Genomic DNA, 8,260 nt, shown 5'->3' with positions numbered 1-8,260 from the left:
GTTAGAGACTAACTGCGTCTACAGTGTTAGAGACTCACTGCGTCTACAGGGTTAGAGACTCACTGCGTCTACAGGGTTAGAGACTCACTGCGTCTACAGGGTTAGAGACTCACTGTGTCTACAGGGTTAGAGACTCACTGTGTCTACACACTGTGTCTACAGGGTTAGAGACTCACTGTGTCTACAGGGTTAGCGACTCACTGTGTCTACAGGGTTAGAGACTCACTGTGTCTACAGGGTTAGAGACTCACTGTGTCTACAGGGTTAGAGACTCACTGTGTCTACAGGGTTAGAGGCTCACTGCGTCTATAAGGTTAGGGTTAGAGACCCACTGTGTCTACAGGGTTAGAGACTCACTACGTCTACAGGGTTAGAGACTCACTGTGTCTACAGGGTTAGAGACTGACTACGTCTACAGGGTTAGAGACTCACTGTGACTACAGGGTTAGAGACTCACTGTGACTACAGGGTTAGAGACTCACTACGTCTACAGGGTTAGAGACTCACTGCGTCTACAGGGTTAGAGACTCACTGTGTCTACAGGGTTAGAGACTCACTGCGTCTACAGGGTTAGAGACTCACTGTGTCTACAGGGTTAGAGACTCACTGTGTCTACAGGGTTAGAGTCTCACTGCGTCTACAGGGTTAGAGACTCACTGCGTCTACAGGGTTAGAGACTCACTGTGTCTACAGGGTTAGAGACTCACTGCGTCTATAAGGTTAGGGTTAGAGACTCACTGCGTCTATAAGGTTAGGGTTAGAGACTCACTGCGTCTATAACGTTAGGGTAAGAGACTCACTGTGTCTACAGGGTTAGAGACTCACTGCGTCTACAGGGTTAGAGACTCACTGTGTCTACAGGGTTAGAGACTCACTGCGTCTATAAGGTTAGGGTTAGAGACTCACTGCGTCTATAAGGTTAGGGTTAGAGACTCACTGCGTCTATAACGTTAGGGTTAGAGACTCACTGTGTCTACAGGGTTAGAGACTCACTGCGTCTACAGGGTTAGAGACTCACTGTGTCTACAGGGTTAGAGACTCACTGCGTCTACAGGGTTAGAGACTCACTGTGTCTACAGGGTTAGAGACTCACTGTGTCTACAGGGTTAGAGTCTCACTGCGTCTACAGGGTTAGAGACTCACTGCGTCTACAGGGTTAGAGACTCACTGTGTCTACAGGGTTAGAGACTCACTGCGTCTATAAGGTTAGGGTTAGAGACTCACTGCGTCTATAAGGTTAGGGTTAGAGACTCACTGCGTCTATAACGTTAGGGTTAGAGACTCACTGTGTCTACAGGGGTAGAGACTCACTGCGTCTACAGGGTTAGAGACTCACTACGTCTACAGGGTTAGAGACTCACTGCGTCTACAGGGTTAGAGACTCACTGCGTCTACAGAGTTAGAGACTCACTGCGTCTACAGGGTTAGAGACTCACTGCGTCTACAGGGTTAGAGACTCACTGCGTCTACAGGGTTAGAGACTCACTGCGTCTACAGGGTTAGAGACTCACTGTGTCTACACACTGTGTCTACAGGGTTAGAGACTCACTGTGTCTACAGGGTTAGCGACTCACTGTGTCTACAGGGTTAGAGACTCACTGTGTCTACAGGGTTAGAGACTCACTGTGTCTACAGGGTTAGAGGCTCACTGCGTCTATAAGGTTAGGGTTAGAGACCCACTGTGTCTATAAGGTTAGAGACTCACTGTGTCTATAAGGTTAGAGACTCACTGTGTCTACAGGGTTAGAGACTCACTGCGTCTACAGGGTTAGAGACTCACTGTGTCTACAGGGTTAGAGACTCACTGCGTCTACAGGGTTAGAGGCTCACTGCGTCTATAAGGTTAGGGTTAGAGACTCACTGCATCTACAGGGTTAGAGACTCACTGCGTCTACAGGGTTAGAGACTCACTGTGTCTACAGGGATAGAGACTCACTGTGTCTATAAGGTTAGAGGCTCACTGCATCTACATGTTTAGAGACGCACTGTGTCTATAAGGTTAGAGACTCACTGTGTCAACAGGGTTAGAGACTCACTTTGTCTACAGGGTTAGAGACTCACTGCGTCTACAGGGTTAGAGACTCACTGCGTCTACAGCGTTAGAGACTAACTGCGTCTACAGTGTTAGAGACTCACTGCGTCTACAGGGTTAGAGACTCACTGCGTCTACAGGGTTAGAGACTCACTGCGTCTACAGGGTTAGAGACTCACTGTGTCTACAGGGTTAGAGACTCACTGTGTCTACACACTGTGTCTACAGGGTTAGAGACTCACTGTGTCTACAGGGTTAGCGACTCACTGTGTCTACAGGGTTAGAGACTCACTGTGTCTACAGGGTTAGAGACTCACTGTGTCTACAGGGTTAGAGACTCACTGTGTCTACAGGGTTAGAGGCTCACTGCGTCTATAAGGTTAGGGTTAGAGACCCACTGTGTCTACAGGGTTAGAGACTCACTACGTCTACAGGGTTAGAGACTCACTGTGTCTACAGGGTTAGAGACTGACTACGTCTACAGGGTTAGAGACTCACTGTGACTACAGGGTTAGAGACTCACTGTGACTACAGGGTTAGAGACTCACTACGTCTACAGGGTTAGAGACTCACTGCGTCTACAGGGTTAGAGACTCACTGTGTCTACAGGGTTAGAGACTCACTGCGTCTACAGGGTTAGAGACTCACTGTGTCTACAGGGTTAGAGACTCACTGTGTCTACAGGGTTAGAGTCTCACTGCGTCTACAGGGTTAGAGACTCACTGCGTCTACAGGGTTAGAGACTCACTGTGTCTACAGGGTTAGAGACTCACTGCGTCTATAAGGTTAGGGTTAGAGACTCACTGCGTCTATAAGGTTAGGGTTAGAGACTCACTGCGTCTATAACGTTAGGGTTAGAGACTCACTGTGTCTACAGGGTTAGAGACTCACTGCGTCTACAGGGTTAGAGACTCACTACGTCTACAGGGTTAGAGACTCACTACGTCTACAGGGTTAGAGACTCAATGCGTCAACAGGGTTAGAGACTCACTGTGTCTACAGGGTTAGAGACTCACTGTGTCTACAGGGTTAGAGTCTCACTGCATCTACAGGGTTAGAGACTCACTGTGTCTACAGGGTTAGAGACTCACTGCGTCTTTAAGGTTAGGGTTAGAGACTCACTGCGTCTATAAGGTTAGGGTTAGAGACACACTGCATCTATAACGTTCGGGTTAGAGACTCACTGTGTCTACAGGGTTAGAGACTCACTGCATCTACAGGGTTAGAGGCTCACTGCGTCTATAAGGTTAGGGTTAGAGACTCACTGCATCTACAGGGTTAGAGACTCACTGCGTCTACAGGGTTAGAGGCTCACTGCATCTACATGTTTAGAGACGCACTGTGTCTATAAGGTTAGAGACTCACTGTGTCAACAGGGTTAGAGACTCACTGTGTCTACAGGGTTAGAGACTCACTGTATCTACAGGGTTAGAGACTCACTGCGTCTACAGGGTTAGAGACTCACTGCGTCTACAGGGTTAGAGACTCACTGCGTCTACAGCGTTAGAGACTCACTGCGTCTACAGGGTTAGAGACTCACTGCGTCTACAGGGTTAGAGACTCACTGCGTCTACAGGGTTAGAGACTCACTGAGTCTACAGGGTTAGAGACTCACTGTGTCTACACACTGTGTCTACAGGGTTAGAGACTCACTGTGTCTACAGGGTTAGCGACGCACTGTGTCTACAGGGTTAGAGACTCACTGTGTCTACAGCGTTAGAGACTCACTGTGTCTACAGGGTTAGAGGCTCACTGCGTCTATAAGGTTAGGGTTAGAGACCCACTGTGTCTATAAGGTTAGAGACTCACTGTGTCTATAAGGTTAGAGACTCACTGTGTCTACAGGGTTAGAGACTCACTGCGTATACAGGGTTAGAGACTCACTGTGTCTACAGGGTTAGAGACTCACTGCGTCTACAGGGTTAGAGACTCACTGCATCTACAGGGTTAGAGACTCACTGTGTCTACAGGGTTAGAGACTCACTGCGTCTTTAAGGTTAGGGTTAGAGACTCACTGCGTCTATAAGGTTAGGGTTAGAGACTCACTGCATCTATAACGTTAGGGTTAGAGACTCACTGTGTCTACAGGGTTAGAGACTCACTGTGTCTACAGGGATAGAGACTCACTGTGTCTATAAGGTTAGAGACTCACTTTGTCTACAGGGTTAGAGACTCACTGTGTCTACAGGGTTAGAGACTGACTACGTCTACAGGGTTAGAGACTCACTGTGACTACAGGTTTAGAGACTCACTGTGTCTACAGGGTTAGAGACTCACTGTGTCTTCAGGGTTAGAGACTCACTGCATCTACAGGGTTAGAGACTGACTACGTCTACAGGGTTAGAGACTCACTGTGACTACAGGGTTAGAGACTCACTGTGACTACAGGGTTAGAGACTCACTACGTCTACAGGGTTAGAGACTCACTGCGTCTACAGGGTTAGAGACTCACTGTGTCTACAGGGTTAGAGACTCACTGCGTCTACAGGGTTAGAGACTCACTGTGTCTACAGGGTTAGAGACTCACTGTGTCTACAGGGTTAGAGTCTCACTGCGTCTACAGGGTTAGAGACTCACTGCGTCTACAGGGTTAGAGACTCACTGTGTCTACAGGGTTAGAGACTCACTGCGTCTATAAGGTTAGGGTTAGAGACTCACTGCGTCTATAAGGTTAGGGTTAGAGACTCACTGCGTCTATAACGTTAGGGTTAGAGACTCACTGTGTCTACAGGGTTAGAGACTCACTGCGTCTACAGGGTTAGAGACTCACTACGTCTACAGGGTTAGAGACTCACTACGTCTACAGGGTTAGAGACTCAATGCGTCAACAGGGTTAGAGTCTCACTGCATCTACAGGGTTAGAGACTCACTGTGTCTACAGGGTTAGAGACTCACTGCGTCTTTAAGGTTAGGGTTAGAGACTCACTGCGTCTATAAGGTTAGGGTTAGAGACACACTGCATCTATAACGTTCGGGTTAGAGACTCACTGTGTCTACAGGGTTAGAGACTCACTGCGTCTACAGGGTTAGAGGCTCACTGCGTCTATAAGGTTAGGGTTAGAGACTCACTGCATCTACAGGGTTAGAGACTCACTGCATCTACAGGGTTAGAGGCTCACTGCATCTACATGTTTAGAGACGCACTGTGTCTATAAGGTTAGAGACTCACTGTGTCAACAGGGTTAGAGACTCACTGTGTCTACAGGGTTAGAGACTCACTGTATCTACAGGGTTAGAGACTCACTGCGTCTACAGGGTTAGAGACTCACTGCGTCTACAGGGTTAGAGACTCACTGCGTCTACAGCGTTAGAGACTCACTGCGTCTACAGGGTTAGAGACTCACTGCGTCTACAGGGTTAGAGACTCACTGCGTCTACAGGGTTAGAGACTCACTGTGTCTACACACTGTGTCTACAGGGTTAGAGACTCACTGTGTCTACAGGGTTAGCGACTCACTGTGTCTACAGGGTTAGAGACTCACTGTGTCTACAGGGTTAGAGACTCACTGTGTCTACAGGGTTAGAGGCTCACTGCGTCTATAAGGTTAGGGTTAGAGACCCACTGTGTCTATAAGGTTAGAGACTCACTGTGTCTATAAGGTTAGAGACTCACTGTGTCTACAGGGTTAGAGACTCACTGCGTATACAGGGTTAGAGACTCACTGTGTCTACAGGGTTAGAGACTCACTGCGTCTACAGGGTTAGAGACTCACTGCATCTACAGGGTTAGAGACTCACTGTGTCTACAGGGTTAGAGACTCACTGCGTCTTTAAGGTTAGGGTTAGAGACTCACTGCGTCTATAAGGTTAGGGTTAGAGACTCACTGCATCTATAACGTTAGGGTTAGAGACTCACTGTGTCTACAGGGTTAGAGACTCACTGTGTCTACAGGGATAGAGACTCACTGTGTCTATAAGGTTAGAGACTCACTTTGTCTACAGGGTTAGAGACTCACTGTGTCTACAGGGTTAGAGACTGACTACGTCTACAGGGTTAGAGACTCACTGTGACTACAGGGTTAGAGACTCACTGTGTCTACAGGGTTAGAGACTCACTGTGTCTTCAGGGTTAGAGACTCACTGCATCTACAGGGTTAGAGACTCACTGCGTCTACAGGGTTAGAGACTCACTGTGTCTACAGGTTTAGAGACTCACTGCGTCTATAAGGTTAGGGTTAGAGACTCACTACGTCTATAAGGTTAGGGTTAGAGACTCACTGTGTCTACAGGGTTAGAGACTCACTGCGTCTACAGGGTTAGAGGCTCACTGCGTCTATAAGGTTAGGGTTAGAGACTCACTGTGTCTACAGGGTTAGAGACTCACTGCGTCTACAGGGTTAGAGACTCACTACGTCTACAGGGTTAGAGACTCACTACGTCTACAGGGTTAGAGACTCAATGCGTCAACAGGGTTAGAGACTCACTGTGTCTACAGGGTTAGAGACTCACTGTGTCTACAGGGTTAGAGACTCACTGCATCTACAGGGTTAGAGACTCACTGCGTCTTTAAGGTTAGGGTTAGAGATTCACTGCGTCTATAAGGTTAGGCTTAGAGACACACTGCATCTATAACATTAGGGTTAGAGCCTCACTGCATCTACAGGGTTAGAGACTCACTGCGTCTACAGGGTTAGCGACTCACTGTGTCTACAGGGATAGAGACTCACTGTGTCTACAGGGTTAGAGACTCACTGTGTCTACAGGGTTAGAGACTCACTGTGTCTACAGGGTTAGAGACTCACTGTGTCTACAGGGTTAGAGACTCACTGTGTCTACAGGGTTAGAGACTCACTGTGTCTACTGGGTTAGAGACTCACTGTGTCTACAGGGTTAGAGACTCACTGTGTCTACAGGGTTAGAGACTCACTGAGTCTACAGGGTTAGAGACTCACTGCGTCTACAGGGTTAGAGACACTGCGTCTACAGGGTTAGAGACTCACTGCGTCTACAGGGTTAGAGACTCACTGCGTCTACAGCGTTAGAGACTCACTGCGTCTACAGGGTTAGAGACTCACTCCGTCTACAGGGTTAGAGACTCACTGCATCTACAGGGTTAGAGACTCACTGCGTCTACAGGGATAGAGACACACTGCGTCTACAGGGTTAGAGACTCACTGTGTCTACACACTGTGTCTACAGGGTTAGAGACTCACTGTGTCTACAGGGTTAGCGACTCACTGTGTCTACAGGGTTAGAGACTCACTGTGTCTACAGGGTTAGAGACTCACTGTGTCTACAGGGTTAGAGGCTCACTGCGTCTATAAGGTTAGGGTTAGAGACCCACTGTGTCTATAAGGTTAGAGACTCACTGTGTCTATAAGGTTAGAGACTCACTGCGTCTAGAGGGTTAGAGACTCACTGTGTCTAGAGGCTTAGAGACTCACTGCTTCTACAGGGTTAGAGACTCACTGTGTCTACAGGGTTAGAGACTCACTGTGTCTACAGGGTTAGAGACTCACTGCGTCTACAGGGTTAGAGACTCACTGCGTCTACAGGGATAGAGACACACTGCGTCTACAGGGTTAGAGACTCACTGTGTCTACACACTGTGTTAACAGGGTTAGAGACTCACTGTGTCTACAGGGTTAGCGACTCACTGTGTCTACAGGGTTAGAGACTCACTGTGTCTACAGGGTTAGAGACTCACTGTGTCTACAGGGTTAGAGGCTCACTGCGTCTATAAGGTTAGGGTTAGAGACCCACTGTGTCTATAAGGTTAGAGACTCACTGTGTCTATAAGGTTAGAGACTCACTGCGTCTAGAGGGTTAGAGACTCACTGCGTCTAGAGGGTTAGAGACTCACTGCGTCTACAGGGTTAGAGACTCACTGTGTCTACAGGGTTAGAGACTCACTGTGTCTACAGGGTTAGAGACTCACTGCGTTTATAAGGTTAGGTTTAGAGACTCACTGTGTCTACAGGGTTAGAGACTCACTGTGTCTATGAGGTTATGTTTAGAGACTCACTGTGTCTACAGGGTTAGAGACTCACTGTGTCTATGAGGTTAGGGTTAGAGACTCACTGCGTCTATAAGGTTAGAGATTCACTGCGTCTATAAGGTCAGGGTTAGAGACTCACTGCGTCTACAGGGTTAGAGACTCACTACGTCTACAGGGTTAGAGACTTACTGTGTCTACAGGGTTAGAGACTCACTGTGTCTACAGGGTTAGAGACTCACTGTGTCTACAGGGTTAGAGACTCACTGCGTCTACAGGGTTAGAGACTCACT

The sequence above is a fragment of the Salmo salar genome, chromosome 18 (assembly GCF_965601325.2).
Source record: "Salmo salar chromosome 18, fSalSal1, whole genome shotgun sequence".
NCBI classification, from domain to species: domain Eukaryota; kingdom Metazoa; phylum Chordata; class Actinopteri; order Salmoniformes; family Salmonidae; genus Salmo; species Salmo salar.
Note: the sequence above shows the minus strand (reverse complement) of the source record.